Source organism: Narcine bancroftii, chromosome 6 (genome assembly GCF_036971445.1).
Source record: "Narcine bancroftii isolate sNarBan1 chromosome 6, sNarBan1.hap1, whole genome shotgun sequence".
Classification (NCBI taxonomy): Eukaryota; Metazoa; Chordata; class Chondrichthyes; order Torpediniformes; family Narcinidae; genus Narcine; species Narcine bancroftii.
Genome location: NC_091474.1, coordinates 490,183 through 499,736, shown reverse-complemented (window position 1 = coordinate 499,736; position 9,554 = coordinate 490,183). Strand labels below are relative to the sequence as shown.

The 9,554-nt window shown below is 40.7% G+C and overlaps 1 long non-coding RNA gene across 4 annotated transcripts in view; it reads left to right on the top strand.

Moving 5' to 3' along the window:
* Nucleotides 1–417: 417 nt before the first annotated feature.
* The window catches only part of LOC138737400 (uncharacterized), an 80,881-nt gene continuing 71,744 nt past the window's right edge, over nucleotides 418–9,554 (top strand). For all 4 annotated transcript variants that reach the window (XR_011340882.1, XR_011340879.1, XR_011340878.1 and 1 more), the window contains exons 1-2: nucleotides 418–531; nucleotides 839–996. This is a non-coding gene — a long non-coding RNA (uncharacterized lncRNA). The remainder of the gene's footprint in view (nucleotides 532–838; nucleotides 997–9,554) is intronic.

The window sequence follows — 9,554 nt, the reverse complement described above, 5'->3', positions numbered from 1 at the left end:
AGAGACATTGACAATTTCTGAAGCATTCTCCTTTGCTCTCTGCAAATCTCTCACTGTGGCAGATCTCAGAGCAAGAGTAGCTCCAGGAGTCTGGCATCAGACATGTCTACTGGTATTCTAGTTTCAGATTTAGTTAAATGATATCAGAGCTTTAATGGTGGCCTGACATTGGCTCATTGGACCTACCAAAGAATTTGCAGCAGTGTTACAGAGTTCTGTGCTGTGTATTGACCTATGTGTTGGGTGGTTTTATGTTAAAAAGTGACAGTTTGCCTTTGAGAGAGCCAAGGTGAAGGTGGTGGTGCTGTGGAGTGGAAGGCAGCCCAGTGCATGAGTCATGGTCTGGAGGACAGTTTAGAATGTTGGGCATTTTAAAAGGGATGAACATTCCGAAGGCAGCCAGAAGAATCCGGACCAAGCCACTGTTCCTCTCTCTGCAAGCAACACAATAAGACAACTTCGAATTTTGTGCTCTCTTTCTCTCAAAGATCTTTTGTTTATGTTCTTTGCTTTGGTTGAGATCGAAGTTTTGTGAGTCTTGTTTGTTTTGTGTAAGTTTTTCTGTGGGGTGGTTGGAAATATAACTTAGACTTTATTTACATATGTTATATTTAGGCTGGGGAATTTATTCGTTTTACACTGATATAGAAATTTGCATAGTAACCAGTGGGCATTGTTATAAAAGGGGGGATTTTGAATTAAAGTTTGAAGATGAATTTTTGTTAATAAAGTAATTGTTCATCTTTACCCTTGTGTGATATGCCTTCTTTGTGGTTGCTGGTTTGATCTTGTAACATGTTTCCCTATAGTGTTCTGTTCTACGATGTTTTGCCCACAGCTCCAAAGCTTGGAAGAGAGCAAGCATCTTTGCTGATTGGTCAAACTTGCGCTTGGTTCCATTCTGAGGACTTACTATGCAAACACCCTTTTCTTCATGTCACGAGTGCACTGGAAGCAGTGTGCCTGCCTTTGCCGAGAGGTAGCTCCTGATGTAAGGTAAGCAATTCATATTTCCAGTTTCACTATGGATTTGATTGTAGGGTAATGATGAGTACAACTTGGTGCAAGAACTGTTCTCTTATACACTTTAGTGAAAGAGTAAATGGTGACTTGGAATTCTGCTTCCAAACCCTGTCTGTGCACTGTAAATCAATATCTATGTCCACCCATCAAGGGGAACAATGGATATGATATTCACCAGGTAGCAATTTGAAAAAAAAAAATCTGTTCTGCACACTGTCAGTGGTCTTGTTTAATCATATGAAAGTTTTTAATTCTATCAACTGAATGGATTATGGAGAGTCCTCAAAATTTAGATGTTATCTGCTTCATAAACTGTGATCCTAACTAACGACTCAACGACTACTACTGACTCAATCCCAATGCAGACTGGGGTCAAGCAATGCTTTGTTGTTGCATCCAATGACCTTTCCATGGAGAGGAGTTAATTGATCACATTAGCAGGGCACTGTTCAACGTTCATTGTCTCCACTCAAGAACCAAGATCACCAAAACCATTATCAATCATGTATAGCAGGAAGACAAACTCGAAAATGTGTCCTTTCAGATACCAACTGCTTTATTTTCCAAATGACTCTCACTGCTTTCAGATCTTTGTCTCTTCTTTATAAAATAATTTTATTAATATAATAATCTCATATACAAGTTGCATTAACATAACAGAATATAAAAATGTACACATAATATATAAATGTTAAAAATGCTCTAATTAACAGTTTGTAGCAGCTACTAAAGCAATGTGCGCGCACACACACAAACCAGGTTAGTCAACACAAGACTGAATTATTCAATCTTTACAAGCTTCTTTTATATATCGCCTGTCCTGGGCTCCACGGGACAAGATGGGAGGTCACTACGAGTTTGCTGCCACACCACGGGACTGGCAGGTTTAAATTAAACATTGTGAGTGTCCCACACTTTCCAGCAGGAGACTCAGCAGATCAACGTGCCGTTCCTTGGCACGCAGTACCACTCATGTGCGGTCAATTAGGTGAGTATTCAGCTGTCCGTATTGTGGTTCTGCATGCCTGCAGAACTGTGCCAGCGACGGTTTGCAATACCATGCTGTGAGCCCGCTCAGCCCACTACACGGCTGCTACATCACCCCACTCCACCCCCAGAACCATCGCCAGAAATTAAAACACCAGCTGTGTGTGCCTTAGGTGGACACCCTCAACATCTGGGCTAGGGGCAATGAATGGGTGAAGTGGAATCCACATGGGCAGGCTTGAGTCTGTCCACACTAAACAGCTGCAAATGCCCCCCAATGTCCAAAGTATACACAAACCCGTCCTTCTTAATCACATGGAAAGGGTTCTCATGTTGTTGTTGTAATGGCGCTCTTGGGACCTGTCTGTGTACAAAAACAAAATCAGCGTTCAGGAGCGGTGCGGGCACATGCTATTTAGAGGTTTCATACCAGTTGGTAGGGACAGGTTTGCTGATCGCAACACCATGTTGAAGTTGCTGAAGGACGTCCAGGTTAGAGTTGGTTACAAAATGAATGTCCCCTGGAACTGTAAGGACCGTACTATAAACCATCTCTGTGGACGATGCAGACAAATCTTCCTTTGGGGCTGTGTGCAATCCCAGTAGAACCCATGGCAACTCATCGACCCAGTTGGGACAGGTGAGTCGGGCCTTAAGTGCAGACTTTAGTTGCCAGTGGAAGGCCGTTGGACTGTGGGTGGTATGTTGTGGTGTGGTGCAGATGTGTGTCACAGAAGTGTGCAAAGGCAGTCCATAACACAGAGGTGATTGTGATCCATGGTCTGAAGTTATGTGCGTCGGGACACCAAATCTAGCGATCCAATTGATGATGAATGCTCTGGCGCATGTGTCAGTGTCAATGGATGGCAACGGGATGGCCTCTGGCCAGCGCGTGAAACAGTCTACGACTGTTAGAATGTATCTCATGTTTTGAGATACTGGCAATAGTCTGACCAGGTCCACATGCATGTGTTCAAACCTCCTACATACTGCTGGGAAAGGCTGAAGAGATGTCTTGGTGTGCCGCTGAATTTTGGCAGTCTGGCAGGAAGTACATGTGTGCACCCATTGCACAATGTCTTTTTGTCAGTCCATGCCACATATATTTATTTGACATGAGCTTGATGGATGTCCTGATGGACAGATGAGACAAGCTGCATATCTGGTCAAAAAGGCATCACCTCCAAGATGCCAGAATCAATGGTCTAGGGTAGCCCAAAGACATGTCACAAAGTAGGGTTGGGCCACCCAATTGTGGTGCCATCTGTTGTATGTCCAGGTTAGTAAAGGCCATACTATATGCCTGAACATTGGAGTCCATGACCTGTTCACTGGCTAATTCAGAAATATCAGTGCCACCCTGAATATGATATACAGTCGACCTGGACAGCATATCCATGACGAGATTGTCTTTATCTAAAGCATGTCGCATGACCGTTGTGAATTCTGAAAAGTATGGTAAGTGGTGCTGCTGTCTCTCCAACCATGGATCCGTTATTTTGCTGAAGGCAAAAACGAGTGGCTTGTGATCTGTAAACACAGTGAAATGCCGATCCTCCAAAATATATCGGAAGTGCCATATGGCAATGCCAACAATTCCGATCAAATGAACTACATTTCAATTCCGGTGGCCTTAGATGTCGGCTAAAGAAAATGAGGGATTGGCAATGGCCACTGACACACTGCCGTACTTGAGGCGTCAGTGCTAAGTGTCAAAGTAACATCAGGGTTAGGATGGGTGAGCATTGCTTCATTGACGAAAGCGTGTTTGGCAGTCGTAAATGCAACCTCTGGTTCTGATGTCCAGGTAACGTCCCTGTGTTTGGTGGTGAGGATCTGAAAAACAGTGGTTAAAGAATGTCAGCAGCTGCTAGAATGAACCGGTGATAGAAGTTTATCATGCCCAAGAATTTCTGCAGTCCCTTAACTATGGTAGGTTTGGGAAAAGCATGACTGCATCTACCTTGCTGGATAAGGGAAAGACACTGTTGGCTGTGATTTTGTGTCCCAGGAAGTCGATGGTGGACCTGCCAAATTGATATTTGCTGGGATTGATAGTAAGACCATCCAGCCATTGGAACAGGCGGCGTAAATGCAGGTGGTAATCCTGTTCTGTCTGGCTGGCTATGAGGATGTTATCCAAGTAGATATAAGCGAACTCTAATTCCCTACCCAAAGCGTCCATAAGCCGCTGGAAGGTTTGAGTGGCGTTTTTCAACCCAAATGGGAACCTAAGAAATTCAGAATGCCCAAAAGGACTGTTGGAGCGCCGAATGATATCCAATTCCTCCATTGCAGTAAACTCTGCCCTTGCCTGCCACAGTTTATCAGGTGAAAGATGACGAGCCCTGGGATAAATTGGCAGGCCTGAAGTGGATATGAAATGGGACACACCATGGGTCGTTTTGGAGGTATTGAAATTAGGAGAGAGAATATTGTGAAATTCGTTGAGCAGGACAGGATAGGCATCTTTGTGCAGGGTATGCATCCTGAGTTTGAAAACTCTCCCTTTGCTGCATACCAGTGGGTATGTTTGAAAGGTTGTGGCATGAACCAATTTACTTTGCTTCACATCTGCTAGCAAGTCATGGGACTTTAGAAAATCTCAACCCAAAATGGGTGCAAGCCAATATGCAATTCCAATGGAATGTCGCCCCTCCTATTCCAATCGTGACCTGTCGTGTGCCAAAGCTGGGAATGGTAGTCCCATTTGCTGCTTGAAGAGCTGGGTGTTGATGTTTATGTGATTTTTCAAAATAGATTGGCGGATGCAAACTGACGTCAGCACCCGTATCTACAAGAAACTTGCGTCATCCTGAAGACACAATAGGCCAGTATTTGCGCCAGCTGCCGAGCCCACTACTGGCAGCCGGTTTTTTCATTTCCCGCCGTTTAGCTGCAAGAGGTACATGGTGGGATACATTTATAGGCATTTTTTCCCCAGTGGCAATGGTGAAAACACCATTCTCACTGCCCATCAGCGCGTTCCTCCTTCTTTGACTGAACTGCAGATACAGGGGGCTCGTAGGACACGGGAGATAGATCTGCTGAGAAAACGGGCTGTATGTGAGCAGACTCTTGTTTTGGAGAACAGTAGAGCCTGTCAGCCTCCCATGCTACATCATGGGGACGGTGGAAATCCATGTTAGCGGTTGGTATGGCGACACGGCCCGGGAGTTTGGACAGGATTAGAGTTTCAAAAAGTAAGCAATGAGAATGACCATCTGCTAATGCGAGCATCTCATTCATTAGGTCAGATGGATTCCTGTCACCCAGGCCCTCCATATTTAAAAGCCACATGCCACGCTTATGTCTAGTCAATTCCAGCGTGTCCAGGAGAAATTGGCAGAACCTGGTTCTCTGCCGGGGGATTGGCAATAAATTCACTTAATTGAGATGCTGGAGCAACTTCCAATGCACCTACAATGTGCCAGAATTTCGTGTCTTCTGCCGTTATGCCACAAAGATGAAACTGGGTTTCAGCCTGATTAAGCCATTCCTGAGGTTGATGGGACCAGAAAGGAGGTAAGTGAAGTCCCACCACATTAACCGCCACCGTGGCGGCAGCTGCTGCTGCTGGTTGTACCCATGATAACTGGAGATTCAAGCTTCGGCTGAATCTTGCAGTCGGGGTCACCAAAAACATGCACACACACTAAAACAATGTACACACGTACACAAACTAGGTTAGTCAACTCAAGACTGATTTATGCAGACTTTACAAGCTTCTTTTATATATTGCATGTCCCGAGCCCCATGGGACAAAGTGGGACATCACTACGAGTTTGATGCCTCTCCACGGGACAGGCGGCTTTAAATTAAGCCTTGTGAGTGTCACGCACCTTCTGGCAGGAGACTAAGCAGATCAACGTGCCATTCCTCGGCACACAGTGCGGTCCATTAGGTGAGTATTCAGCTGTCTGTATTATGGTTCCGCACGCCCGCAGAACCATGCCAGCGACGGTTCGCGATACTGCACTGTGGACCTGGTTGGTCTCCTACACGGCTGCTAGAAGTTTACCATTTTCATTATTAATTGTTAATTAATATTATTAAAATTCAAAATAAAAATCAAATGAATTACTTCATAAGCAATCTGCTCGCAACTTGATAAAATATCAATTAATATTAAAGTGGAGAACCATCATATAAATTGGTCACTTATATTGTGAACCAAAAAAAAAGTAAAAACCTAAAATCTGACCAAATACCTCTAATCAAGGTTACATTAGAAAAAACAGAGAAAAAAGAGAACAATGAAACTAGATCGGGTTGCTACCTCCAGAAGCCAGACAGGAAATCGTCAGAGCAGCCCAACAGCCTAAAGCTACCAACCATGATATATTCTATTAATTGACCCCATATCTTTTCAAATTGGAGCTTTTTATCTTTGATATTATATCCAATTTTTTCTAAAGTTAAATATGCCATTACATCCTGTAGCCACTGCCCATGCATTGGTAGAAGTTCATTTTTCCACTTCATTAAAACCCCTCATCTGCCAATCAGTGTACTAAAAGCTAAAACCTTCTCTTGAGATACAGAAAAACGTATTGTCAGATTGCAAATAAAGCCAATTTTTTTCCACCTTCTGTTATAGATGCAATTTTTAAGGAATGGTGTAGATCAGGTATTAAAAGTTACAAAGATTTATTTATCCATAAGAATTTGGCTTCTTTTGAACAATTGTCATTTAAACTTAAGCTTTCCAATAGACATTTTTTAGATATTTGCAAGTTAGACATTTTGTCCAATTTAAGCAACAAGGTTTTCCTTGAATCATGGACACAGATATTCTTGATATATTTTTTGATTTGCAGTTTGTTCACAGAGGATTAATATCATTTATTTATAATAATTTATTGGTTAAGATTAAAATGATTGGGAACAGGAACTTAAAATAACTTTTTCAGAGGAGGACTAGCATTCCACTCTTAGCTTGATTAATGATTCATCATTTATGCTCGATATTGTTTATTACAATTTAAAGTGGTTCACAGAATACACATGTCCAGACTTAAATTATCTTGTTTTTATGCAGATGTTGATTCACCCTGTGAAAGGTGAAAAGTATAGAGGCCTCTCTAACCCAAATGTTTTGGGAATGTTTAGGGCAACATTTTTCAATCTTTGTCAACGATTTTTAAGACTAAAATAGATTCAGGTGTTTATCTTAATGTACTGGACAATACACTTGCCAATGGAACCAAGGAAATTCAGAATATTTCATACTGTTCAGTCTGCAAATGCATTACCTGAAAATAATTAACTTTCTTTTGACTCAAATGGCTTACATTTGAAGCAAGTGTTTTGGAATAACAGTGAATGCATCTTTATGTTCTTTTAGCCTTAAGGAAGTTTGATTTGTGTCACAAATAAATGAGAACTACAGGGACTTCCAAACTTTTTATGGTAGCCAATGTTTAGAACATATTTACAGAAGTTAGCAATCTGGAACAGTCATATCTACATGCAGTAGAATGGCAGCATTGATTATCATAAAGCATATTATTCATGATTCGGGTCAAATTTTTGGCAATTGATATTCCAAGGTAAATATCATTGAAACATTTAAAAAAAAACTATAAAAAGCAGCACTGAATATGCTTGTTCAGGAATGAGGAAGACAAACAATTTAAATCATTCCCATCTTCATTGTTATCTTAATGTTATTGAATATCATAGATGATGCTTATGTATTTACATTCTGAAATTTCCAATTATGAAGCTTCCTGGAGAAAACATTAAGGCAAAATGTTGCTTTTAGTCAAGGATTAGCTGCAGGTTGCATAATCAGTGGTCCTTCAGTAAATAAATTATATTTGATAGCCGGCCAGAAATAAAATGTTCCCACTTTCGCAGCTGCTACTACTCTTATTGAGAGTCTAACTGTGCAAATTGATGATGCAGTCTTTAATTAATAAGATACTTAAAAAAAACAATAGGGGAACATCTTGGCCACAACATTCAAACATCTAAGGCAGTAAAACATGGCCCATCTACAGCAGGGGGTTGCATTATAAATCAGGTGTTTTTTGAATGGAATGAACTAATTGTTTAGTCTGAATGTTTATACCCTGAAAACATAGCATTAACTGTTAGAAACTTATTGCAGTAATAAAATGTCTAGACAGCAATTAACAGCCTTTTTCTTCAGATGTTTTTAAGAGTGTCATCGATGTCTGTTCACAGGTCTCTGGAAAGGCCAGAAAAGTTGGTTAATTTGTTTTATTCTTGAAGGTGTAATATTTCTTTTCCTGTGCTTCCTGCTGACATTTTTAAATCTGGATCACAAATTTAAAAGAGACATATCTTTTCATTTTCATTTAATAAAGATAGCTGAATCATCTCACCTTTAAAAACTAGGTGTTACTTTATTCGTGCAATCTTTACCCATCATTCTGATGAACTCAGTCCAAGTGGACAGTTATACCAGAAAATAACTGGTTTAAATTGAGCTGAAACTGAGGGGGTATTCTGTAAAGTTAGGACTTTATTGGAAAATTTACATTAAGAGTATAAATTAAGATCTTTCCAACAGAAATTTGCAATTAAAATATTGTCACAATATTTTCAATTTATTCTATATATATATTTTTTAAAGCCTTTCGTTGCCTTCTTTATCTGCTCAAACCGAAGCATGTTAATATAGACCTGGTCAGTTAGAAGATCTGTGAATGCATTCTATTTCAATGTGTTTTAGAGGCAAGAAGGTGCAGGCATGGGTGAGAAGAGTGCTGGGTATGGGGTTGGTGATCATGGGATTGGGTGCTGGGAGTGACCCCCTAATTCTCCCTCCTCTTTTGTGGAGTAGATCCTGGTCAAAGGGATTTCGCAACTCTAATTAGAAATGAGTGACAGGAAGTTTAAAGTGTGAACATATTATTATGTGCTCCCACTTTCATTTCCATTTTAGTGGGGCTGTAACTTTAAGAGCTAACAAATCAAGTTGCAAAATCCTATAAGCTTTGGAGTAAAAAAACAAAATGCTGGAGAAGCACAGCAGGTCAAACGGTCTTTTATGAAGCAAGAGGTAAAAATATATAACCAGTGTTTTGGTCTTGAGCTCTTCATCAAAGTATTATATGAGTATGATGACTCGTAGACGGTGCGACGTTGGACACAGCGGCCTCTCCAGGACTGGTAGTTTTATCTTCATTTTCTTTTAATTATCATTATACAGCAGAGTTATATAGTTACATCATTTTAGTTTTTATAGTTATGGGTACCTGACGCGACTACAGTCTACAGCAGGGGTGTCAAACTCAAATTCACGGAGGGCCAAAATTAAAAACTTGGACTAAGTCGAGGGCCGAACTAAATATTTATTGAAAATTTTCAACAATATCTGCATGTTTTCTCTTCTTTCAACATATGTAATGTTAAACTTTTTCTTATTAAAAAAAATGTTTAATAATAGTTTTGGATAAACTCTTTCATTGTCATTGTCACTGGCCCATTTCCTTTGGAGTTCTGAAACCGTGCACATGATGAATCAATGAGGGATGATTAAAGCAGTGGTCTTCAAACTTTTTCTTTCCACC